General features: G+C 36.9%; 2 protein-coding genes and 1 long non-coding RNA gene across 3 annotated transcripts in view; 1 reads left to right on the forward strand and 2 right to left on the reverse strand.

Annotated features, from left to right (window-relative positions):
• LOC139130381 (protocadherin Fat 4-like) overlaps positions 1–26,884 on the forward strand; it is a 361,272-nt gene that overhangs the window by 227,203 nt on the left and 107,185 nt on the right. The window lies entirely within an intron of this gene.
• Positions 1–26,884, reverse strand: part of LOC139130385 (NXPE family member 3-like) — a 353,637-nt gene that overhangs the window by 213,672 nt on the left and 113,081 nt on the right. The window lies entirely within an intron of this gene.
• On the reverse strand, positions 656–9,916 carry LOC139130396 (uncharacterized). Its single transcript, XR_011551840.1, has 3 exons — positions 9,822–9,916; positions 8,960–9,024; positions 656–1,813 (listed from the first exon to the last, which is right to left on the reverse strand). It is a non-coding gene; the product is annotated as an uncharacterized lncRNA (long non-coding RNA).

Here is a 26,884-nt window from a genome sequence, read left to right on the forward strand (position 1 = left end):
TTCACAGATTTGGTCGATCTTCTGGGTGAGGTATACACCACAAATGCCGATCTGCTGGAGGCAGCGAAACCCTTCTTTCTTGGCAGGTATGGTCAGCAGCTGGGAACATTTATGGAATCTGCAATATTCATGTTGTTTACCAAAAGGAGAAAAATCCCTAAGTACTAACGCTTCCTCAGACAACAGCCAACCTCAGGCTATCAAGCTCCACCTCTAGAGTTAGCTGATATCACAAAATTTGGATAGGAGTTGCAGGATAGTAGTCCTATTCCTGTCATTGGTAAGGGTAACCCACTAACCGCCTGAGCTAATTGACGTAATCCGGTGTCAATGTAAGGCACAGGCTGAGAAATGCTTCAGTGAAACTTATGGTTGCCACAAAGAACATTTGTCATACACATCGTACTGTAACTACTCTGGTGAAGATGGCTGCTACAATCCATACACGAACGGACGAGTTGTTCAAGCAACAGATGTGGAGTATGTCGACACAAACAATATTTGGGAGGCTACTGATGATGACGTTGAGGAAGAGCATGATGATGATGATGCCAAAGAGGATGGTGACAGCCAGGACTAAATGGGAGAGGGGATGATCTTCCTAATCGCGATTATGCGAGTTAGCATACAAATCTTTAACATTCAATGCAAACAATAACATTTATTATTTTATTGTTATTTAAACACCTGTTCAATTTTTTTATCAGCTCTTGTGACATGCAAAACAGTTTTCACATAAAGAAAATCGGAATAAAGTGAATCATGAATGTTCATGAAGTTTATGTTTCCAATTGATGTCAAGCCAAAAGTCATTTTAAACCTTGACCTGACCTTCAGCCTGTGAATTTGACCTCTGACTAACTAAATAACATCAGAAATGGATTCTACACATTTTGTACCCTACAAGATAGGTATTACACTGCACACAAAAACATGAGGGTCAAAAGGTATTTTTTTGAGGTGACCTTTAGCGGCCATCTTGGAATATGCAAATTACGAGAGTTGGACATTAACTTTTGAGTAACCAAGTTAAAATCGTTTCAACTCCCTAAGTGAATGCAAATGAACAAAACTCTTCATATGAAAGAACATTTGTTGGTCAAAATTTAAATTTTAGAGATGACTTGGTGACCATCTTGGAATATGCAAATTGCGGGAGTTGGATATTAACTTTTGGGCAACCGTACGTATCAACAAAAACTTCATAGGAAAGAACATTTCTAGGTGGAATTTTGCGGATACAGGAGTACCAAATCGACTAATTCTAAATATTGAAATTACAATCGACAAGCATGCATTGCGTGAAATTCAAAATCATAAACGTTAATTATCCTATAATGCCAGCTCGCCAATGTAGAGAAATTTTAAATGTAAATCGAAATCAACAATCCCATATATATATAATCTGTCACATTGTAAGTATTGTATCTTTCAGACAGCATTAATCAAAGAATCTGGAGAAAACTCTGACTACATAAAATCCAATAATCTTGTGAAAGTATTCATTCCTTCTGCCAAATTGTCCCATATTTCACCATGTAGCAATGCAATCCACCATTCTCCTCAATTAAGACGCTGCGATCTGATGCAAAGGTGCGTGACACACTCTTTCCATCATCACTCCGCACCGTGAGACTGACATTCCCCCATCCTGTCGAGATTGCCGTATAGTCTCCGGGACTTATTACTCGACGTGTCCCATTCAACTCTGCCGTAATTGGACGATTTGTGCCATTTGCAATGTGAGTTTTATGAAAAACGGACACTCCCTCATGACTTCCTTGCTGGTTGCCCATTGTTCTTCTTAAACGAACTACGAATACAAAAAAGAAGAAATACCCATAAATGAATTAAAGGAGACCATAAAGAGACACAAACTGAGAAAATAGTAGGTTACTCGAACTAAAACACGCTTATGTGACGTACGTACGTATGTAAATATGTACGTATTATATATATATATATATATATATATATATATATATATATATATATATATTGTGTAGGTCATTCTTCCGTTAGGACCAGTTTGATTAGACCATTATAGTCTAGAACTTTCTCAAGGTCATGTTTACTGTAAGTGAAGATATTTTAGAACAGTAATTAGCATATTAATGGTAAGTCTCGAATTTGCTAGTGTTCTTTGAATAGCTTCTTTTCAGTACAAATTTTAGGTGGTTCAGATTTTCACCAGATACTTGGGTTTACTTCAAGACCTTCACGCTGGAACTCATGAATTCTCTACGGTTCAGACCTAAATCAAACCTGTAGCCAGAGAAGAACTCACTTGCTCACTCATCAGTGTCTGTCTGGATTCAACTTCCTGGAAACGCTAATTTTTTTGAGTTTTTTGCCGTCCCAGCTAAGCTAAGTACAGTAATTTTTGCACTGTTTTGGAAATTACCTCTTGACTTAGGTATTAGTTTTAATAAATTTATTTTAAAGAAAATCTCTATCTTCACCGTCTTCTTCTGTCTTAATCCAAACTGGGGGCTTCTGGAACTGAACTATATCGTGTAGTTTGACAATATTTTTGCCAGCCTTTACCAAATTACAGTAAATTCATTGTCACAGCACTTTGTGAACTCAGCGATTTTTCCTCATAGCAGAAATCAATTCAGAGATTTTATGGAAGGGTTTGATGAGCATACATTTGATTCTCTCAGAAAAGATGACCGAATTACATTCGCCAGTTTTCGTAAATTGGAAGCCAAATACCTATGCGGAAGAAGATAATTCAAAACAATATTGTAAAACATATAGTTAGTTGAAACAAATTTAAGGAATCCGCCTTGAAATATATTGTGCCTGCATCCACCAAGAGACTAAAGAAAATGATTAGAAATGAGGCAAATTTGGAACTTCAGAAATTGAACTTTGAAATGAAAGAGAAAGAATTACAAATATAGATGGAAGAAATGCAAAGAGAGAAAGACAAAAAATGTGAAAGGGGCAACAAGACAAATTAGAAGAGAAACGACTACATGTAGAATTAAAAAGTTTAGAGCTTGCAGGACGAATTTCCACTTCACACAAATGTGTCATCACTGAACACTACAGATTAGTTCCACCCTGAAAAATATTTCCTTCATTTTGAGAAAGTTGCAGAGAGTCTAGAATGTCCTAAACATTTCTGGTCTGTGCTTTTGCAGAGTGCTTTCGTGGGTAAAGCTGGATAAATTTACATTCAATTGTCAGTATACCAGGCTTCAAATAATGATTCTGCGAAGAAATCTATCCCAAAGGGACTAGAGGTATTAGTAGGTACCGGAACTATTTCACTTTTTGAACCAGCTATATGGACGGATAATCAAGCCATAGTACAGGGCAATGCGATTCTTCTTTGGGAAAGCTGACGGAGACAGCTGATAAGACCATTTCTCTAAGTCAAAATCGAACATAAAATATCAACATGACTGGTCCAATTGAAATTTTCACCAAAAATAACCTCTAGTTTAGTACTGCATTCCACTTGAGACACTTTTGAACAAGCGATATGGAATGATAATAAATCGTCATTTCTATATATTTTTAGCAACACTTCTCAATTTTTGTGGAGTCATTATCAAAACACACTTAGTTTAGTTGTATTGATACATAGCGTTGGAGATCAATCAATTCGAGATAGGTATCATATCGCTGCAGATAGCACTACTTATCTCATTCAAATTCTTACCCCTTGCAATAAGTGCTTGATCGTCTGCATACATATGTAAGACTAAGGACTAACGTTGTACCGATAGAGGCAGATCATTGATAAATATCAAGAATAAAATAGGACCTAGAATTGAACCTTGTAGAATACGACGATCAGAGTTACAACCCATAATATATGAGATAAATTTTGAATACCCCCAACCCCCACCCCGCTAATACACACACCAGGAGTACTAAAACAGGCCTGCAATTTCCACGATCTTGTAAGGATCCAGACTTGTACAAAGGAAAAATCTTTGCTCTCTTCCACGTATCTGGAAACACATCTGTCATCTGTTTCTATACTTAAATTAATAGTTAACATAATGAATTAGCTAAAGTAGTCAATGATAATTTAAGAATATTGGGACTTATCTGATCAGGTCCAATAGGACCTAGAATTGAACCTTGTAGAATACGACGATCAGAGTTACAACCCATAATATATGAGCTAAATTTTGAATACAACCACCCCCACCCCACCCCCACCCCGCTACTACACACACCGGGAGTACTAAAACAGGCCTGCAATTTCCACGATCTTGTAAGGATCCAGACTTGTACAAAGGAATAATCTTTGCTCTCTTCCACGTATCTGGAAACACATCTGTCATCTGTTTCTATACTTAAATTAATTGTTAACATAATGATCTAGCTATAGTAGTCAATGATAATTTAAGAATATTGGGACTTATCTGATCAGGTCCAGTAGCTTTGGCTGTATTTAAACTTGACAATTCTTTTAACACAAATTTCTCGCTAACTGGAGGGATTTTAAAACGCACATCTGGCCCAAAATGTCATAAGTATGATTACTGAGTTTTGTAAAATCTGTTCCCGATTCTGTAAACACTGTTTGTTTTAAAGGTTTTAAGATTTTGAGATTCTTTATCTAATCCTTTTAACACCTTTTCGTTATTACCTTTTCGTTATTAATCTGTTAAGCAAATTATAATATTTCATGACTATTTCCCAACAGACTCGCAATATGTAGACTATCTGTAATATTTCATGAATGTTGTGTATCATATTCACTAACAGGTATGCTAGCTGGAACCGCGATCGGCTGTCGTACAGTGATTGGTACAGAAGATAGCACTGAACAAATATGCGAGCGGCGAATCCACAAAAAGGGCCTTATTTTAGGAGTTTAATGTACCCACCTTACATACGGCCACATCATACGCCATTTGAAAGCTAATTATCTATACTTTAAGATATTGACGATGTGGAGCTGCCAAGTAGGGCCATACCCCCTAATTTGCATAATTCACATGGGTATCCATATCCATCATACAGCCATATTATACGTCATTTTAAAGCTTATTATCTCTATTCAAGAAATTGACAATGTTGAACTATCAAGTAAGGCCCTATCCCTAAATTTGCATAATTTACACAGGTAAGCAATATGCATAAATGCAATGTAAAATTAGAATATTCATTAAGTATTCTAAACATACTTCTAAACTATCTGAGTGATGTATCAAATGAAAAGTATTTGCATGTCAAAATAAAATTGACATCCAAAGAGATATACAAAGTGGTTTTACTGAAATATTTTCATATTTGTAGTGAAAAAAGTAATTTTCCCCTTTTGAATAACGGTACTTTAAAAAATTTAACAGCAGTATCAATGCAACCACATGCATTCTGATGTGCAAAAAGTGCCTAGAACACGGAGAACAAACAGCTGAAATGAGGTCTGGAAATGAATATTTTGTTTGTTTAATGTATATTTCAAAACATATGAATGGCTATTCTTGTCTGCATTATTATCCGATACTGATGTCTTGTTTTTATAGGTCAGAGAGAGTTTCTCCAAACATGCCCTTTGTATGGAGTATAATATACCAATTCACAGCATATGAAAACCTTTTAATGTCACTCAAGTATACCAACAGTTTCTTGTACTGTTGTAACCAAGGCAACAGCAAATATATATATATATATATCATATTACTATTAAGTCCAAACCTAAAGAAAGATCCCCATGAACGACAATATTGTAGTTGTTGAAAAGTAACTATGTAGCCGAAACAATGTGTGAGAGTAAGCTGTAGTCAAAGTTATGGCATGATTCATGATCCAAGTCATTCATGGCGATACAGTGTCATGCATTTCCAGTACATCTAGTAATTCTACAAATTCATCATCCTCTTCTTAAACAGTTTTGTCATGAGTAAAAGGGTTGCCACAGTTATAGCTGCCTTGTGCATGGAAGATTAATTTGACAGCAGACACAACTGGTGACATGTAATAAAAGAAAGCAACTCCACACATCGTTCATATCTTATAGTTGTTTGAATTTTGTGTATGTTATGTTTGGCTGTCTTGTGTAAAGTGTTGATTTGCCTTTGCGAGACGTACCCCTAATCTACGTATCCTGCCCTGAATCCGCACTGGAGTGGAGAGACTACTGTGACACTACACTGCGATCCTTTGATGCTACCTTTCGAGAATAGAGTTGTCTTCATCAGTCGCTTAAAATTCATTTTCGGTTGGTGAAAAGTGTGCACTACTTGGCCACGTTGTTTCACTGAAGTTAAGTTTGTTCAAGTAAGGAAGCTAGAATGTCTACCGTTTCGGTCTGGTTGTGTTTGTGTATGCTCATGTGAATCGGAGATCGAGCTTTTGTAGGTTTTGTTTGGCATAGGTGTAACGCTTATATTTCTGTTTCATATGTATGTGATTAGGCTACGTTCACAAATAATGGTGGTGAGGGGCGGAGGAATTCGGGGTGGAATCGAAATTTTGAGGGATAGTAGAGGAGCACTTGAAAGTTTTGATCTGCCTAAAGGGGACCTGAAAATATTTTGGTTCCCTTTTACTTTTTGCGATTCCAAGGTTTCGAAGGCAATTCAATGAAAATCGAATAACAATTAAATGTCATACGATTGTTCTAAAGTTAGTAATAATAAAACAAGATCTAAAATTCCTTTTCATTTTTATTTTTACTTCATGACTTTTATCTCGAAAAAATCTTGTATTTTGTACCATATTGTTGTGGCATAATTGTTCTAATGTATCGTAATGTTGCCGTTTGATTGCATGAACTGGAATCTGGTATCTGTTGGTTTTGTGTGTGTGTTCGTAAGTCGAGAATGTTAATTTGTTGCATCGATGACGTTCACAGATAATGAGGTATAAAGATGTTGTTTTTTGAGAAGAGCTTTCGAAAATTTTCAGAGTAGGATGCATTTTTTATGTTTGATATGAATTTATTAAGCTCATGTTGGGTTCAAATGAAAATCATACATTGTCTCCGATTCTCGGTCAGAGCTATATTTGTTCTGTGTGTTACTGAATTATTCTTATTTTGTATATATTTTATTCTTATTTTGCATAATGTGGGCATTATTCGTATTTACTGCACAATTTTATGAATATTATAAATAAGTCAAGATATTCGCGATTTAAGTAAAAATATTCAATAAGAATATTTTAGAAACGTGTTTGGAATTCATAGTTCTATTCTATATGCCAATACCTTTCATTCGATATATCACTCGATAGTTTAAAAGCAAGTAAAGAGTACATAACAATGGATTTTTTATAATTTTATATCGGACCCATGCAAATTAGGTACCCGTGTGCATTACGCAAATTAAAGAATTACGGTTCTATTTTGCAGCTGCATATCGTCAATTTTCGTGAAGCAGAGGTAATAGGCTTTCAAGTGACGTATAATGTGGCTGTATGATGTAGTTGTATGTGTTAAAATTATTAAAATATCGTTATTCAGGGGAAAATATATTTTCAATATAATTATGAAAAAATTCAATAAAATCATTTTAATATCTCTTTGGGTATCTATTTTGTATTCTACATGCAAATACCTTTCATTTGATATATCACTCGATAGTTTAAAGTATGCTTAGAGTAGTTAATAAATTCCTAATTTTATATCACATTTCTGAAATTTGCGTACTACTGTGAATTATGCAAATTAAAAGCTACGGCCGTACATGACAGATCAACATTGTCAATTTTCTTGAAGTAGAGATAATAAGCTTTCAAATGACGTATGATGTGGCTGTATGATGTGGCTGTATGTATTAAATTTTTTAAATATTGTTATTCAAAAGGGGAAAATATTTTTTTCAATATAAATATGAAAATATTTCAGTGAAATCAATTTAAATATGTCTTTGGATATCAAAGTTGTATTGTACATGCAAATACCTTACATTTGATATATCACTCGATAGTTCAAAAGTATGTTTAGAGTAGTTAACAGTAAATTTCTGATTTAACATCGCATTTATGCAATTGGGTACCTGTGTAAATTATGCAAATTAGGGGGTATGGCCCTACTTGACAGCTCAACATTGTCCATTTTCATAAAGTAGAGATAATGCTTTCAATGACGTATGATGTGACTGTATGATGTGGCTGCATGTGTAAAATTTTAAAATATTGCTATTCAAAAGGGGAAAATAATTTTTTCACAATAAATATGGAAATATTTCAGTGAAATCATTTAATATCTCTTTGGATATCCTTGTTGTTTTCTACATTCAAATACCTTTCATTTCATATATCACTCGATAGTTTAAAAGTATGTTTAGAGTAGTTAACAATGACATTTCTAATTTTATATCACATTTATGCAAATTGGATAACCCTGTGAATTATGCAAATTAGGGGGATACGGCCCTACTTGGCAGCTCCTCATCGTCAATTTTTTGAAGTAGAGATAATAAGCTTTCAAATGACGTATGATGTGGCCATATGTAAGGTGGGTACATTAAGTGTGAAAAATAGGTGAGTCTGCCGCTCGCCTAAAAGCTGTATGTGGCAGAACGAGGGAGAGGACGCGTATAGGGTGCTTGTTTACCAAAATTACTGATACTGTAGTTTGTTGCTGTTGCTGTAAGTTGTGCAACTAACTTTCGGGAACCACAGAGTTAAAGTATAACGACACAGATTACTGAGTTTCTAAAGCATTGAACCTATAGACAGTGACGTATTAATGTAATACGGGGCAAATCTGGGTTTTGAACATCCTTTGGTGATCTTTTGACGCCAGGAGAGATTATTATGTTTGCGTGTACGGGGGATTTGAAATGATCAGTGACTTCTCAAATACTAACCAATCAGAATCAGAATAGATGGACAACCAATATACAGTGTTACTATTTATAAAAGTGATAAAAAATGACCTTGGTTTGACCTGTGCATGTAGTTCACTACAATGAGTGATTCTCAGCTTTAAAATGATAAAGGAACATAACAAGACCTGGAAGGGACTTAGTCTTACCTTTGATAAATCTTCAGGAAGGCCTGGTAAAAAGGCGTAAGTTTATCGTCTATTAGATGAATTTGCTGTTAACCTGACAAAAATACATGGTGAGGCGGACACATGAAAAGAAAATAAATGATCAGCTTGTCAGTCACAACACTTTCTGCTTCAACTACTATTTAAAATTTATGCTACTAAACATGTCTCATTCGGCGTACAGATAAGGTGCTTCATCTGTTGATATATGTTTTCGTATCCAGACCAAAATTACAATTATAATTTATGTGTCAGTTTCGTCGCAAAAAAACATGTTTCGGTAGAGAGTTGACAAATAAAGCAAGCTGTATACAAGTCGATTCGTCGATGGAATTATAGACTGACTTTCGCGAAATGATTTTAATATACTGCAATGTCGACGTCTCCACATTAAAAAAATATCTGAATGTCTGCACTCTTAAAATCAGAATTTCTCGTTTGCATCCGACCTCTGTTCGTGGAACGAAAGTGAAGTAGACAAAACTAAATGACTTTAAAATTTTGAGGAACCAGACACCTGAAAGAGAAAGACCAAGAGGAGCGGAATTTCTAGGACAATCATGAATAAGAAAAAACTGATTAATTTACTTCACGGTTTTGAAAGAAAGTTCAGTATGTAGAGCCAATATTACAAAGACATCATCATTGATTCAAAAGGTGACAAATATATTATGTCAAAATAAATATCGATCTAAATTTCAACGTTTCATTAAAACAATTGACATCAGAACCGTAAACTTTTTCCTACTATAATTCCTCCCCTACGTCTGACACTCATTTAGGGATGTACACTACTTTGTGTTGTCAAAGAAAGAGGCTATGAATTGCAAATGTAATACTTTACCTATTATGAGAAGTTAACAGGAATTATTTTCGTCGTTTCGGAAGGCTTGTCCGAAGTCAAGCGGCTTATACCGGCTGAATCTTTATATGCATGATAGCGTGATTTTTTCTAGCCAATAATTGTACAGATGGTATCAACAAGTCGCAGGGCGTAAAATGCATTCATTGTCTTGCATAAATTAAGCTAGCAGAGGTCAATAAAAGACCCAAATGAGGTTATCACGTGATGGTCGAATAACAGTGTATGGACAATGCTGTGACGGGTGTAGAGGAAAGCTGCGCCAAATTCACAGGTCAACAGGCAAATGTTACTTTAAAATTTCAGATTTAAACTTTTGAAAATTGACGACACAGAGAAAATAGCGTCAACGAGAAATAAAGAATATGTCTTAAAAGAAAGCACACATTGTGACAATATGGTAGTTTGGAGTTGCTTGTAATGTCTAAAGTCTCTTATCTACTGAACACATTGTGACAATGATCACAAATAAGTTTAATCTGGCCCAAAGTGCAGAATATCTGAAATACCGCTGTTCTCTCCAAATATGGAAAGGGTTACTACCATCCATGTCAGTTATCATACGCAGTGGTTTGTTGACTATTTCTTTGCTCATTTATTTATTGTTTGTTTGTTGTTGGTTTGTTTGCTTGATTTGAATCTCATTTTCATGGTTTGCTTGGGCAATCATATAGTGCTGTGATGTTGCAGATACCCTCGTATACGTGATGCTTGTCAGTGTCCAAAGTCATGTGCTTATCGATATTCGCGCTGTGCAGGAAGACTTCAAAGCTGGTGTACAATTGAAATGATAAGTACAAAGAGAATAAAATTGTAGAAGATTAAAAGCTATAGTGCTTTGAGCGATAAATGCTAAAAATCATTTTTAAAATCCTTAATATCTCATAGTGAGACATATAGGCTGATTTGTTTTCTGTCGATAGAAGTATTGTGGCACATTTATTATCGACGTTTTTCAAACTTTTATGCGCCAAGGCGGAAGGAAAAAAGCTCCGCCTTTGCTGATATCAACATGTTTGTTACCCTTGAACGAATCAATGCGTTTCATGGTCAGGCTGCAAGCAAGGAGAAGTCTCCTTTTAGCGATACTGTAACCAAGATCATTCTTTCAATCTACGGTGACTCACACCTTCACATTACAGGTAAGTGTCTCTGCAAGAAGCGATCATATATCTGAGACGAACAAACAGTCAGCTGTCGTCACTATTTGGGCTGGGCTAGAAATGTAATTTCTTACAAGTCAAAGGGTACGTTTCTGTTTCACACGTAATCGAAACACGTAAAATATTAAAAATTTATGGCTGCTATATTTTTTAAAGTTGAATCTATACGAGTGTATGTTGTTATTAGCAACTATATCAAAGGTTGCTAATAAAACAGTGTATCCATAGTTAGTGCGTACAAGAGGTCCCATTTGAAGTAGATTTTATCTCACTAACTGCATAGTGAGTAGCATTATGGTGAAGCAAAGTGTATCCAAGGGCTAGGAACATTAAAAAAACTGCGTCACTGGAGCAAGTATGCTCGAGGCTTACATGCAGCAGAAGTTGCCAATGAGCCGATTTATGATGGGAAGTATAGCGTTATATAACCAAAGACTGGGGGTTCCATTATAGGGTTTTTTTAGTTGTAGAAGGCTACAATGGAAAAGGGGAAATGTTTTCCTTTATACCTTTATTGGTTGATCGAAAAATTACACTTTAATCAGTTGTCAAATACCCTGCTGCATTGGGCAGCATGTAATTGTTATTGCATCCCCTCTTACAATAAAAAACAGACATTTCCAGTGCTCCTTCGAATCATTCAATGTTTATTTTGTCATCAGGCGCTTTTATTAAAATTCCGTGTCTGCCGCCAGCGCGCTGGTAGGTTTTCAGAGAAAATTAAGAAAACAAACACAACGTTAACAGTATTACAAATAAAAATATTTTTTCCAAAGAAACCAAATAAAGAATCAGTTCATGTTAATACACATGTGCTTTTTGTCTGTGTGTCTTCTTTTCCCTGGCTGCCTGGTAGGTTGTTCAAAACCCAAAGGACAACATACAGAAAATTTCTTTAAATGGCCGTATAGTATACTGAATGATGTTTAGATTCGATGTAAAATATGTGTAGTTGCAGTATTGCACATAATGTCAAAGAACACATTAGTACCTCATACTTTGGATTTATTTTGTAACATGATCCAATATGACTATACGGCACTATCTGTTGCAAATCTGAAGCCACTGCTTACATAACAGAGCTTATCCATCTAAGCCAACCTCAACTTGCCAGTGTATTTCAATATTGCTGCTTGCGAAATTTGTCTGAATTTCCAATGTCAGTAGTCAGTCTGTCTTGGGTCATTAGGGGCCCAAACCCTATGCGGGCTTGGCCCCTATTGTATTTACTCGAGGATTCCCTCTTTTTCTTCTTCTTCCGTCTTGTCTTTGCGAAGCTAGATCTCCGAAAGCATTACGTGCAGCCTTTACAAACTTGCAGGGGTTATTAAGCATGCTGAGTACTGGTGCACCTGGCCCTTTCCATTTCGATTGGTCAAGTGACCTGGCCGTCATCTTGAATTGAATTAGCATAAAACTTGACAAATCAAAAATCTGTTCAGGAACTTTTAGGCCATATTAACTAGATACTACTTACCAAATTTCAAGGTCATTGACCCTGTCGTTTCTGAGTAGAATATTTTTAAGTGATTAAAATTATATTTTTAGCATATCTCATCAATTATGCAAACTCAATATATCTAAGCAACTATAGAGGCTGCAGGTATTGTTCCTGTTCCATAGTGACTAATATAAGAAATTTTTCCAAACATTTTGGATGACCATTAGAATTGACCTCATTTGCATAAAATATTGATCAACCAAAATCTATTGCAGAAACTTTGTAGAACATCTGGCAAGGTTGGCACATAAAAATTTCGAGGTCACAGGCCATGTCCTTTTTGAGATGATTTTAAATTAATATTTTGCAGAATTTTGTACCACCTTGGACCTGCCCTATATATCTGCTGATTATCTGGGGCCATACCGTATTCTAAACTTGATAAGAGTCCAAGAGAGCCTGTGTATATTGACAAATGGGCAATGTGGGACAAAGTAGCACACCTTTAATTTGGGGTTGCCTATGACCTTTGACTATCACATCATCCCGTAAGTCATCAATTATGTACATATCTAATTTTAGGCTAGCCAATAAAGCAATTTTTGGTACACAGCGATAAGTATGAAAGCACATTATTTGGACAAAATTTCACGTGACCAGGATGACCTTTGACCTCGATTTCCCCTATAAGTCACTAACCACAAGTGCTAAAGGTCTGATTTTTGGTACGGAGGGATAAGAATGGACGCAACTTAAATTGACAAAATGTCACGTGACCAGAATGACCTTTGACCTTGATTTTACATATAAGCCTATAATTCAGTAACCACAAGTGCTATACCCCTCATATTTTGTTGGATAGGAGACCTTGTGGTGCCACACAATGTACCCCCTCAATTACGCATATATCTAATTCTGAGTAAGCCATCAGAGCGAGAGATCTTATTTCGGCACATAAATAGGTACGGAAGCAATTTGCCGAAATTTAACTTTACCAGGATAACCTTTGACCTCGATTTCACAAACAGGTCTATATATCAGCAACCACAAGTCCTATACCCTTAATATTTGCTTGGATAGAGGAACTTATGGCGCCATATCCTTTACCTCGCTAATCGTGTGCATATCTAATTTGAGGGTAGGCAACAGAGCAAGAGATCTTATGTTTGGAGGATAGGTATAATTATGGAATCACAGTTTTCCACCAAAATGTCATATGACTAACATGACCTTTGACCTCTATGAGGACGTTTGACTTCTTTAACATACTTAGATTGCTTGGGCCCTATCATTGCTGCTTACGGCTATATTTTGGATATGGTGTTACACAACGGACGTTCTTCAATAGTCTCCAGCCTACACCTCTCTCGCGATAAGTAAAAGATGACTTTCCTATCCTCTTCTCGCCCTTGTAATTTATCTGTCTCAAGTAACACCTTGGCAATGTGTATTCTTTGGGTCGGCAAAGATCTCAATCTCATAAACGTTCTGACATTTTTACGACGCCATGAATATGTACAAAGTTGAGAGGATTATGATGAGGTCATGCAGTAAATAGCTATTTCGTACTTTTGAATCAGACGCGATCTTAGGGACTGTTCAGAATTTATTTCCAGGGGAGGTTGGAGGATTTTCTATTTTCTGGGTGATTTTTTCAACGGCCCCCTAGTAAATTATGGAAAAAATCTATGGCCCCCCCTCATCTTTCTTGGGTTTTTTTCCATGCCCCACCTAATATATACATGCATGCTTACACACTAAGACATATCCAGTCTAACAAGTTGCAGGAACTGTAGAGGACATTTAATCGATGGTATAACAAAACATTTCATGTTTTGCAGGGACTGGCACACGTTTGGAAAGGCTAGCAATAAACATATCTAGTTGTAAATTTTTGAAGAAAAGTTAATCACTAAATATGAATACTTCTTTTGTTATGTCTCACTGATACATATGATGCACATAAAGACAAGCACAGAAGTCAGTTGGAAATGGTGAACAGAAAATCAGAGGAGCAGATAATTGGCAAAGTGATATATATCTTTGAAGTTTAATGGTACATCATTTGCAGATATCCAGATATTTCTGGAAAGTGAGATGTACATGCACAAGTTCAGCATACATTTTCATTTGATGATGCTGAATAACTTGCAGACTCACAGTGAAAGTTTTAAACATTAGGAATTAAAATTGGCGAAAGCCAACTACCGGTAGTTTTTACTTTTCTTGTTGCCATAAAACCAAGTAGATGCCACTGAAAGCATCAATGCTGAGGAATATTTTAGAACATTTCTTGAACAAAACACCTTATCCATAACATGAATTCATGTTATTCTGCTCATTCCATTTACAATCCAATGTTCATATTAAAATGCAGATAACCCTGTGTAAGTAAAAGTTCACATTTTGTCAGCAGAATTTTTCAAATTGACAGAGCATTCATATTTCAAATTTTTTAACAAACTGTCATTTTAAAATAGTCATTATGTGCATGTTTTCAGATGACAGGAAACAATACATGTTTGTTTGCCTTTTTTGCCAGCCGTCACTGAGAAATCTTTGATTATACATATCAGAATGAATTGGACACATCAGTATTAGCATCAATACACAATGTGTAAGCCTATCCACATTTCTCCTAGCCTCATACACACTGAGGTCACTTCTTGAACCACAGCAAATTTTTTGTGTACACAATATTTCAACAATCTAACACTATAGCATTGAAGCAGTGCCACATGAACATACGGGATTATTGTATTATTGCATCGATCAGAAATTCTGGGCAAATATTGAATTGATGTTTTTTTTTTCTCGGCACCCCCTAAAAGCTTGAGGTATTTTTTGTCTGGCCCTCTAATTTTTCTTAGGGAAAATGGGTGGCCCCCCTGAAAATCCTCCGCTCCCCCCTGCAAGTAAATGCTGAACATCCCTTAAGACCGAAACCAAACTCATTAAGGCCAATAAATCTGCGTGCACTCAAACAAACATGAAAGGGTTACTTCTGTCAATGTAAGGGGTTTCTGTGATGTTATTGTTACTACTTGGTAATGATTTGTTGCTTTGTATGTCTGTCATTTGATTGTTTGTTAGTGTGTTTTGTTTTTGTTTTGTTTTGTTTAGCATTTGATCTTAAGCTTACTTTTTCGATAATTTTCCGTGAGAATCATAGTGTTTAATCATCTTGACAGAGTTCAAGATACTCGCAAATATGCGGCGCGATGCTTGTAGTGTCTGAGGTTATATGCAGGTTAACATCAGCCCCGAGCTAAAAAATTTACTCCATGGTGAATGTTGAACTCCTAAATTATAGACGCTATGCAGACATCTTTTTTTCATTATTTTATAACCATGTTTAGATTTTCGGGGTTTTTTATTATTCACCCCTAATGGTCGAGTCTTCTGGTTGAGAATACAAACTCTGTCTTCAGCCAATCAGATGACAGATTCAGACACTCCAAATACTTCATAAGATCGTCACAATGTGTTTCTGAAACGTATGATTTTCGGTGTATCCTGCAAGGTCAAACACATCAACCGCCTGACTCCAGCACCCCTAATCGTCACATTATCTTCTATAAAATAACATTTTATAGGGTCGAGTTGACAAATGCAATCTTGACAAAGTTAGACCATAAAATTTGGAGTAACGTTTGCCTCGCTCACAGCACGACAACTGTGAATGTGGGACATCCAATCACCGTTCAGATTTTCTTTTGAGTTTTTGTTGTCTTACTTATGTTTGTTATTCATGTATTTTTTAAGCATGTCAGTTGTGTCCGATGTTTTTTATTTTGAAATTGTCCATGCTTTGGACAATTTCCTAACAGCACCACGATAGTTTCTATTGCAGTGTTACAGAGATAAAAACCACTTCAAATGTGATCTCATGTAGGCGCTGATAAAGGGTACATTCTTTACCTGGAAACCTATGATATATTTGCAAATAACAACAGTATGTCCCCTAAGATTCGTCCTCCCAGCATATACAAGCGCATACTCTGTTTCAATGTTTAAGATTTTTCGACTTCACGTTAAAGAGAAACGGTCCTCAGACCTGAAAGAAACTGTATTTCTTGTTCAACAGGAAATGACAGTTTACGTTTTAATTAGTCTTAGTGGCCTGATGGTTTCTGGGAGAGACATTAACGTTTCGGTACATGACTGTTGACAACCCGATCTGGGTTACAGTATCGTCCGAATTGGTAAACATGGAAAACGAAAGTATGTGAACAGATGATATTATCTTTGCTGCAGTGTGACCATGGAAAACATCGATCGAAGCAATAGTGGCAAGCACGCGAACGGAAAGCTTCTTTCCTTAATTTTTGGTGACTTTGAATTCAATAGCCGAGCGTTCCGTTCCTGTTCCTGTTCGGGACTGGCAGCTGCCGTAAAAATACCCTTTACAGCGGAACTCACATAAACTTTATATCGTGAATATTGTGATTAGTTTCGGGTCAGGGCGCATTGTGATAATTTCTGTAGTATGTAATTGTTTGTTTGATTTTTAGTACTGACTTTACGGTTTCGTTAAGTCATGTAGTCTTTGCACAGAAGGGAAGTTATTATTATTGAAACCACCTTCATAAAAGAACGGTTGGCATCCAATCAAGACGACGATAAAACCATTTGTTCACTGACCCGTAAATTCCTAATGACGTGGACCATATCCTATTAAATCGACCAACTGACCAACTTTTTCGTTGTGTTATGGACCCCTGCAAGTTCATTTGCTTTGGAACAGTGTATTTAGAATGTCCTTGATTCAATCTTTGCCATTATTGACTGGAAATGAATGCTTTATCATAATTGCTCACGATTATCCTTTATCTGCCGTTTCTTGATAGTCTTGAGATGCGATGACAAGGGTTTGCAATTGATATCATATGTATCAAAATCCTCATTCTTTTAAATTGATAGGTCTTTTCTGTAAAAGCTTTTTCTACACATCTAAAGTACAGAGAAGATGAATACCGTAACTATAAAAAGTAACATTAAGAAAAGGTGTTGATGAATCAGCATTCATTTGTTAATGAAACGTGGTTTGAAGAAAGTTATTTATTTCGCCAACATGTGTATATCACCGTTGAATCAGTGATGATGCTTCTAAACAGTGACTATCTGACCGAACTTCCTTCAAAACAAGGAACAAAACGAATATTTTTTCGCCTATTCATCGTGTTAACAATTACTTGAAGAGAACCAGGGTTGTTTCCATTCTGTCTAATGTGTTTGGTTTCGAATGAATTTAAAGTTGAGTGGTTTGTGTTTGTTCCCTTTTCATATAACCAATGTAGTTTGACTGAAACGGCATATTTTCTCGGTATTGGTGACCGTTTACTTATTGCTGACTAAGTAACCTGATCAGTTGCCTTTTTAGGTACTATTTTGGATTCAAGCCAGGTTATTTAGTGCAAGACAGTGTGCATTTTGAGACCCCTAGAGTTTCGTTTAATATGATTGGCTGGACAAAAATCACGCCACCATTAATATTCAAAATCAATCCGATTTTATCAGGCGAGTCTGGAGTCAGTCTTCAGAGAGTTGGTTGGTGTTGGTGTATTAAAACAGGTAACGTATTTATTTCTTTATGAGACACGATTGGTCTGTTTGCTATTTTCGAAATGGGTAAGAGAGCCTGTACCCGTGAAAGAAAGTAATGGTTTCGATTTCGACTGATTTAGACTGCCATGGAAATTTTTCATTAGTTTGTTGGTACCAAATATGGATAACTATGGAATGTAAGCTTATGGTCTCTCATGGACAGTAACCCTGTACTAAAGCGGTCTAAAATATTTTCATAAAAATGGTGAATTCCAGATTGAAAGAATCAGCAGTTTCCACTTGTTCATCATTATCATACATTGGCCACAGAGTGTCACTGTATATGTATCCGGATGTTGCAAATCTTTATTAGTGTAACTTGTGTTGGTGTCACAGCTGCCCCTTGTGGAAGTACATTTTATCCGATATATATTCTTGGTGTGGTCTATATTTTCGATATGTGCATGGAGAATTTAGAAGGCCTAATTCGATCGATAATTTAGATAAATGATCAACAATTGCATTGTTACGGTCTGTAAGACTACATCATCAGGGCAGCTGGACACACCCTTTTTCGTACATGTATGTAATGCCGGCTATCACACCACCACCTAATTTCAGTAGTGATCTCAATCAAACAAATTTCTAGTATCAGCCTTTGTCGTATCGCTTTTATGAAGTAAGATTCTCCAGTTTCACTATTTAATTTTGAAATAAGTGATCGGTACTTTGTTGTTTACAGGACAAAGAAGATTTGACTGATATTTGGGTAGAGACTCTCGCATGCACCTTTCCGGTACACAACAACTAAAGAGGTAAGGTTGTGTTGGTTTTAGGTCGGTACAAATTTCTGATCATTATCACGAAAGTACCATTAGGTATGCAAGTAGAATCTGTGTTTTATCGCAGGTGTGTTTTGTGAATACGCCCAGTTATCTGCCTCCCCTAGATCTTCTCCCTTGTTCTCCCAACCAATCAGCTATTCCATCTTTGACCTTTACCGATCTGCCTCCTCGGCCAATCAGCCTACTGTTGCACACGGTACTTGGTATCAGTGAGCCTTTTTAATCTCATAACTTTCATTCATTCAGCTTCTTGGTTCATTCAGCTGCTTGCTCATTACTGCGGTCAATCCAACCTCTATCATTTTCTCCTCTTCTCTCTTCCCCTTTTTTCTCAAGTGACCGGGCCTTGGATTCCATCCTGACCCAAATTTCTCGGGAATTCAACCCCTTTCTTCACTTTTTGGCTTCGCAGGGTAGATTCACCCTCAAGGTCGTTGCCAGACCTTCATCTCAAGGTCACCAACGACCTCTTCCTCGGCTGCTTGTCTTAAAGAACCCCCTCATATGTTTGCTTAAAATCTTTATTACTGGTTATTTTGTTGTTGATATTATTGGATTGTATTGAAAGGCCAATGACTTGATCAAGTTTGTTTTTGCCTATAAGAGGATTATGGAGTGTCGTAGCCTTTTGTTTTCCATTAAAATTGTAAGGTAATATAAGTAGATTTCCCGGCGAGACAATCTGACGCCGGAACAGGCCTTTAAGTATTGTAACCTTAATAATACTGGGCTTTTCTATTTTGTTGATTTGCCAATTTCATTGTGTGCATTTCTTTTTCCTTTGTGATTCTGTTTTTCGTTCAAGAAATCCTCTTCATTCTCACTCAACTTAGCAGCAGTGTGTCCACAAAGAGGACACAAGCGTATCCACGGTTTCTCAATCCAAATGGTGGAGAGGCCGTGGTACAGCGTAGCACATAGAGCGCTTTTTAGTAACATACATCTTAATTTTGTAACTGAGATGTACTCTATGAAAGTACATACAGTGCTGGTGACAAATTTGCAGTTGCCCTATCCGTAATCTGAAACCTTTTAAAAATGAATGCGCAGGGTCACCCGTAAGAATTATTCTGCCTATTACCTTGAAACATGATGAACTATATAATAGAACGGGCGCATGCAAAGTTACGCGTTTCTCGTTTGCAAATGTAAAATAAAAACGGTTTTTCGCATCGTTGACTTCGCTCGTGCTAGAAAGCGGAGTGTCATTGTTTTTGAGAAATTAGTCTGCTTCTTCCACAGAACGGCAATTACAACAACAATGAGTTTCTAATGCCAGTTCCTGGTAACTGTACCCGCTACGTCATGGCTCACATATTGCCGTCTGAGATAGGTAGCCTGCGTTGTCTTCCCGGGTCTCTGACAACATCTAACAATAATGCCAATGTCACATAAATGGTAGAAACTACTGTACTTCTCTTTGTGAAACTAGTACATGAAAAAGTATCATTTGTCTGTGAATACATTGGTTTTGTCCAGCCGAGCATCACTTGACCCAGTAATCAGTGACAAAATTTGACTTCATGAACGGTGAAAGAACTCTTGAACTTTGCAAACAGAAATTAACAACCACATAAATATATTTGAATGACGTGAGGAAAAATGTTCGACAAACGACCGACCTTAACAGAAGACAAAGATTTCCTTTAGTAAAGACTTAGATCATTAGGTCTATTATTTGTGGTATTCTCCTTCTAACTAAGGAAGTTAAACTCTCGGAACACGATTTGAACTAATTTGGGATAATTGGACTTTCATATTTTTCAAATTTTTCAAAAGTGTTTAGGTGCCAGATAGTTAAATGTTGCAATAATACAAATTACTCATAAAAACAAATGTGTAAGGTATGAAGAAAAGTAGATGAGATTACATTTGTAGGTTAAATCGGCATTACTTCACCGTCCAATTATCCCAAATTAGTTCCAATCGTGTTTCGGGTTAAGGCCGTCATTTTTCCTGATATTAAAGTTTAATCCCCTTCATTTTTGTTTCAGTGTGACATTCATTTTGTTCAACGATTTATTCTTTCTGATCATAACAATTCTTCTACTTATAGCAATTCTGTAACTTCGAATAGAAAATGCCAAGAACACATATTGCAAATGGGACAGATGGGGTCATTGATGTTATACTGGATGATGGAAGTAAGCACACTGCAGCCGTTGATCCGGGCGAAGTAACTGGTATCAATACTTCACGCAGAAGATTTGAGCTAACTGTCATCAAGGGAAAAAAGAGATGTTCCCATTCGGACGACGCTGACCGCAGTGTGTTGGTACAAGAGCACAATGGAAAGCTGCACATATACAGAGTAAAGCACGGATCTCTTTGGCAGAAGGAGTAGTCCGATTACGAGAAGATCTCCTCCATGATACACAATACGTAAAAATATGAAGGATAAATGTAGTGGAGGTAGATTTCGAATATTTGCCATCATTTTTGCGATACTGTCAGACAAACATTTTGTTAGCGAGTTTCTCCATGTAGTTCTCTTTTTCTTTGGTATTTTTTATCGCAGGTTGTGGAAGTGTTATACAATTAATATGATTTTGAAATCAAGAACATGGCAACATTGACAGGTGTTTTCAAAAGTATATCATTCTGCTGTTAGAGAATGACCATTTACAGTAAAAATGTATGTGATTTGACGGATGGTTTCGGACAGGATTAGCCATTACGGACATTTTTACTAGGTTACGGAAAGATGATTGAACATTGAACAGTAATATCATGGTTCACCACCATTTGTATGACATTACACACTGACAAGTGAAAAGTTTAAAAAAGAGGGTGAGCAAATCCAGTGATATGAGGCCCTGAACCAGCAAATGTGCGTTGGCTCGGTCTGGTGAATTTTCCAGTCCTCAAAGGTGAAAACTAGCGTGCTTGAATGAGAAAGACTGAATTTAATCAATGCAACACTAGCGCGCTGGACTGATAAATCGTTAAAATAGCATTGATACTGATCGTTAGATCACCAAATACTCAATGGATCTGCTCTCCCGTTGCAAATATCAATGTACTCCTTACATGTCGTGGCACTGTCAAATTAGCCTGGAAAGATAAAATGGCAACTAAAATACGATTCATTTCGATTTCTTTATGTCGACAATGACGAGAAAATGTTGTCATTGTTATATTTTTAGTGCGTTGCAAAAATTCTTAAACTTGGGCGCGAGATTAAAGAGAAAGATTTCCTTTTGACTGGATGTAATTTTACGCTGCAAGTAAAATGCAATGTAACTATACTTTCTTAAATGAAGATGTAAAATTTACCAAGTGCACAGTGCTTTCAAATCTACACGATAGACACGACTTTATTGGCATGATTGAGAGCGTTTTACCGACATCAAGTTTCCAATCTTATGCTGATTCATCACAAGACAGAAATAAAGCTTGTATTGTTCAGTCTTAGCCTCAATGCTTTTTCTGATTTATTGCTTCATTACGTGTGATTTCCCGTAGTTTCTTGTCATTCATGAACTGGAATGCAGTAAAATATTGTAAGTTATCAGGAGCTATCAAGCCGTTTGATATTTAGATAGAGAGGCCATTTAATGATACGGGAACGATCACAATTAACAGCATGAGGTGGGGAGAAAATATGTGTTTGGGTACCTTGTGTAGAATCACCGTCCCTCGTGGGTGGAGGGACGGTGGTAGAATAAAACACTATGGAATTTATCTGCAGCTGGGGACACCTTCCAAAACGTGACAGCATATCAATTTATCTCAAGTTATGTCACTAATGTGAGGTGTAGATTACGGAAGTGTGTATACCTGCGTGTGTTTAAATTGAGCTCCGTCGGTGTTAAGGGGTCGTGGTAAAACCACAAGTTTGATCGACCACTACGTCGCCTTTTTATGAGACGTGGGAATGCAGATTGTTGATTTAGAACGCTGACTTCTTTGCTTGCCAAGTAGGTAATATGGATCGCGAGTTTCCATTTGATAGAATAATTACATAGGGCACATAGAGTGTAAAAGATAGATCCATCGGAATAATGTTGACATGTGATAACATTTTATTACCAGAGAATTTCCAGCTGATGTACATAAATCGGCAAAGTTTAGGGCCTTTTGGCAATTATTATATCATCAAAGTACACAAGCCAGCCACGCATATTTTATGCATGGTGTCGTCCGTTTCTGTTTAGTCTAGACGTAAACTGCATAAACACTTTGGCTTCAATCGACATTAATAATTTTACCTAAAGAGATGACGTTTATCGATGATTTATAGGTCAAAAAGGCCTGGTCTAAAGACCTCAAATGTAGTTCTGATACTCAAAGTTTTGCAATCTATACTTTGACCATTGCCACGGTGCTAAGAGTATTTAATTTCATGACATAAACAGCGACAATCCTTTCATGTTCGGTCGAGTGTATGCGGAATTACTGGGTGTTCGGTTTCGGTCTGAAGACAAATAAGCAATGTTTGTTTCACCAACTTCGCCGTAAGTTTAATCTCGAACAGAAGTGTTCCGAAACCATGACATTTGAGAAATGCTCTCGTTTCCGCGGATATCCTTTCACAAACAGTATAGGATAGCGATTAATCGAATGACCTTATCCGAGCCCAAACGTTTTCGTGAGTGTCATAAAAATGTCAGGACTCTTGTGAGATTGGGATTTTTACTTGATTAATGATTTCAGTAGCTTTGGGGTGACTGGAGGCAAAGAAACAGCGTGGGCGAGAGAAGAATGAGAACAGGTGATGACTTTAAGGTAGAACGCGCCTCGGGGACAGATATTAGGACTTTTCAAACTTTTACAATTCTTTTCTGATATACCACTTGTGTGGGTTCATTTTAAAGCTCTTGGTGAAAGAAAACTTTTCACTGGCTTAGTTTTTCGAAATTCGAAAATTTTGTTTTTTGTTCATAGAGTTAACACAGGGATGGCGGCCATTTTGAATTTTAAATATCGGTAAATCTTGGGTTACTGTTTCTCTCTAGTACCAAAATTTGCACGATGGACTCCGATTTTTGTTCTTAATTTGGTAAGAGAATGGTTGAAAAAAGATTCCTTGAGGAAAGTTTGAGCAAATTTTAAGTCTTTCACTTTCCAGGCGCATACTACTCTAAAGTATGATGAGAGGGGTGTAGGCAGGAGGATATTGGGGACGTCCGTTGTGTTACATCGTATCAGAAAGGACCCAAGGCATATAAAACTGACTACTATACAACGCGTTCTTCAACACCGGTGGAGCTCAATGAGGGCTCACGTAAACGGACACCTCGATGAATACATGGCTTAACTTGCCCAGTGGCATTTGTTTACAGATTGCCTAATAAATCGTTAAGACTTTCTTTACATGATTCAAATTTGCTCGTGCGTGCACGTACTTCTACCAAATAATGCGTTTGAAATAGCTAAGTGAATAGGGCTTTACGAAGCTTTTCGCACGAAGCCAAGCGACTTACCCGAAAAAAGACGTTTGAAATGTGGAACGAAATGGTTGACACACAGGTTGAATTTGCTGTGAAAATAACTATGTTTGGTATTATCATACGGCAGAAAACAGCACTTACGTACTTTTTGATGCAGCAGAATGTTTATCAATCTGACCAAACCGTAATATTTGCAATAAATTAATAAAGTAATAAAAAAATAAAGTTCCTCTTTTTGATGTAGCCTCTGACATTCCACTTCGGGAACAACATAAAATCTCCCATTATTATAAGCTGCTTGTCAGCACTTACAAGCATGTCCTTTGTGCGCCAGTACTAGTGACGGTGTTATTTGGAATTTTCCCACGCCTTGGATGATTTCGTATCAATGCACCTGAATACCGCTGCTATTAAAAGCTATCGCCCAAGTGTTAGAAATGGTTTTACAGAGAGGGTTACCGCTCCGCTGACAATGGAAACTCCGGCAGTAGTGAGCAAATACAGTGATTTGAGACCAAATGTTTGGCTTAGAGTCAATCTGGTGGATTTGCCAGTCCTCAAAAGTGGATACTAACTTACTTGTGTGAGAAAAAGTGAATGCAACACTAGCGCATAATACTAATAACTGGTTCTGAGATCATCATTTACTCATGGATCGGCTCTCCCATTGCCAGATATCCTGAGTGTATCTGCACTGTCAAATCAACCGTGAAAGATAAAGTGGGGACTAAAATATTTCATTCCGATACATTAAATCAGGAGCTATCACACTAATTTATTTAGGTACGATTACAGTAGGAGGTGGGGACCTTAAACATTCCTGAGATCCGTGAAAGGGTTTCCGATTCCTTGGTCCGTGCAATATGTACCAAAACAAACAAACAAACGTCTGGCCTCAAGTGTCTAAATCCTAACACAGGTAGTGCATGTTATGGTATGGGTTGTTACTTCCTATGTGAGCCAACACGTTTCTTTGTATTGTCAGCCTATTTGTTTGTTTGTTTGTTTGAGTGGTCTAAAGTGAATTCTTACTAACACAAGGACAGTAAACTGTGATATATAGTTGCACAGTAGCCATAAGATTAGTGTATGGTTCGCAATATGATCAAGATTGAGTGACTGTGATTCAAATATGACGATTTGACTGAAGGCATATGCATGTCGATAATCTTGGTCCATCTTGATAATCTTAATCCATCTTGGTGCTGTGGGACAACTTTCTCTCAAGTTTTGATGTCTGGAGTATGAATCTGTTCCATGTTTCGAGCACGTGCCTGCATGCATGCGAATTAGTTTTGTACAACAATCCAAAGTGCGTGGAATTTTAAGATGACTGTTTGTAGAAGCCATTTTGACGTCTCCAAATATGATGCCTACACCTCTCTCATAACTAAAGTGAAAGTACCTTTTTCCTATCTTTCTCTTGTCCACGCATTTTTAATGTTTCCAGTCACATCTTAGCAATATTCTTTAAGGAATCACCGCTCTCTATCTTATGACTGTCCAAGCATTTGCATAACATCCACAAAACTCTGGAAACACTAAGAGCTGGTCAGGGTACGGATGAGATCATTCAGTGACTACCACTGAGGGTAATTTTGTATGTTTTGGTTTCAGTTCAATTCAATTCAAGATTAAACTTAAAGTACGGCAGGTTAACGTCCTTAGGTGCCTCCAATATCAGAAAAGCTAAGCTTTCCTTACATCAACACAGCTAATTTTGTCACAACTTAAATCAGTATGTTAAAGTATCCGAGTGTGAATATCTGTAGGAACAAGCAAAGTGAATTTCAAAAAAACCACGCAGGCTTTTCTAGAAGATGTACTAGTGCTAATTAAAAATAAAGACAAAAATTATAGGAAATTGCAGATAGATGGATATTTTTGAGACTCTTGAATAGGATCTAGGACTATTCTGATTTTTTGGACAAGTTAAATTTTCAGATGATAAATAGTCCAGGCAGACGACAATTTTCGCTGAGGCATTGATGGTTCTCACTTTTCTTGATATATTCTGTACGTACATGTGCAAATGAAGGATGCCAGTGAATGTGTGAATCGTTTGTGCTAGTTATGTTGGTTGCCGTTCTAAGCTTTCGTGGGATTCAATGCTAAATTTTGTCACTCAATCTGTCATTTAAAATATTATGTTTTCAGAGGTTCAATGTTGAACCCATCTGACATGCTATTCCCGCCTTTCGCCGTGTTGTCGGAGGCAGTTCGGTGAATAAGTTGGCAATGATTTGCTAATGCACTACAAATTGTTACTTACAAATTTGAATGCGCTGCCGGTCAGTAGATTAGTAAATGTTTGCAAATCGAGCCGCTGTAGCCCTATTTCGAATAAAACAACCTAAAATCGTCGATTTTATTTTTCAAGAAATTTGAAAGAAGTCGCGCCACTTCTACTATTAGGTGTATAATTCCACATGATCGTGAATCACCGAATCTTACAGTACATCATGATCTATAACCCTTGTATATCGTGAACGGTGCCTTTAACTGACCATTGACAATTTCGAAATGTTGTATCTGCCATTCCCTGGGATATAAAAATATAAAGACAGGGAACAAATGAAACCTTCAGTTGGTCCATGATACACAGCTACTTGGTTCCTCAAGGTTCGCCAAGGATGCAAGAAGAGTTGAAACCGAA

The sequence above is a fragment of the Ptychodera flava genome, chromosome 4, assembly GCF_041260155.1.
Source record: "Ptychodera flava strain L36383 chromosome 4, AS_Pfla_20210202, whole genome shotgun sequence".
Classification (NCBI taxonomy): Eukaryota; Metazoa; Hemichordata; class Enteropneusta; family Ptychoderidae; genus Ptychodera; species Ptychodera flava.